Source organism: Scylla paramamosain, chromosome 12, assembly GCF_035594125.1.
Source record: "Scylla paramamosain isolate STU-SP2022 chromosome 12, ASM3559412v1, whole genome shotgun sequence".
Lineage (NCBI taxonomy): Eukaryota > Metazoa > Arthropoda > Malacostraca > Decapoda > Portunidae > Scylla > Scylla paramamosain.
In genome coordinates this window covers 16,526,990-16,527,947 of record NC_087162.1, presented here as the reverse complement: position 1 = coordinate 16,527,947, position 958 = coordinate 16,526,990, and the positions used below count along the sequence as shown (strand labels likewise).

Here is a 958-nt window from a genome sequence, read left to right as displayed (position 1 = left end):
ATCATATGGTCTGATAGATACTAGCATAAATATGAAGCTACTCAGCAAAATCACGGTTATTGGCATCATGCACAATTGCCATGGAGTGTTACCTACGACAGGTAATGGGTGGGCGTGCAATACCATACTCGCCAGTGAGTGAACAATAGAAGAAAAAATAACTTAATCCACAGCATGCCGGAAATCATCATAATTCGTTTTGGGGAAGTTACTCTAAGAAATATTAAAACACCCTTTATAAACCTTCTGAGCTCTAAAAATTGCAAGCTGTACCGGGGCAGGAAAAAATAAAAAAAGAGAATAAATATAAATTAAATAAATAAAAGTACATGTACACTCTGCTTTTCTACATAAATTTATAAGTAGTTCACAGTTTTGATCAAACTTACCAATATAAACCAATAAGGCTAAACCACACATTTAAACTTTCCCCAATAATATATTTCCTTACCTTGCTACAAAGAGGTCGCTGAATGAAGAGGAAAGTCACGTTACGTACACAACGCTGCACGCTGGAAGAGCACAACCCTCACAAACCGGACACGTGCTGGCCACTGGGGTGGTGTTGTGGGATCGAGCGTGACGTCATCGTTCAAGAATAGCTTCGAGTAAGAGTTCGGGGTCTCAGACTCTGCATGGTAAATGAGAAGAGAAAGAATGAGAGAAGGGCAAGAAACATATACCGTATTTCACGTTCAGCAACTTCACGGTTTTAGTAAACGTTTCACTTATCATATGGCACCAGTAGGTAGTGGGAATTATTGCTCGTAGTGTATTAAACATTGCAAACTACTAATGAGGTTAAGGTAATCCCTGAATTAGATAAGTGCATAGGTGAATATAACTGTATAAAATATTTCAGTACGTTGTTTCTCATGACCAGAACACGAATGGCAGGAAATATTGTACTTACAGCTGACTTCGTCACTATGACCTTTGTGTTGTCTCGAATGCTTGT

The 958-nt window shown here is 38.6% G+C and overlaps 1 long non-coding RNA gene across 1 annotated transcript in view; it reads right to left on the bottom strand.

Annotated features, from left to right (window-relative positions):
• LOC135105780 (uncharacterized) overlaps window positions 1-577 on the bottom strand; it is an 80,816-nt gene extending 80,239 nt beyond the window's left edge. The window contains exon 1 of the long non-coding RNA XR_010271005.1: window positions 452-577. This is a non-coding gene — a long non-coding RNA (uncharacterized LOC135105780). The remainder of the gene's footprint in view (window positions 1-451) is intronic.
• Window positions 578-958: the final 381 nt, after the last annotated feature.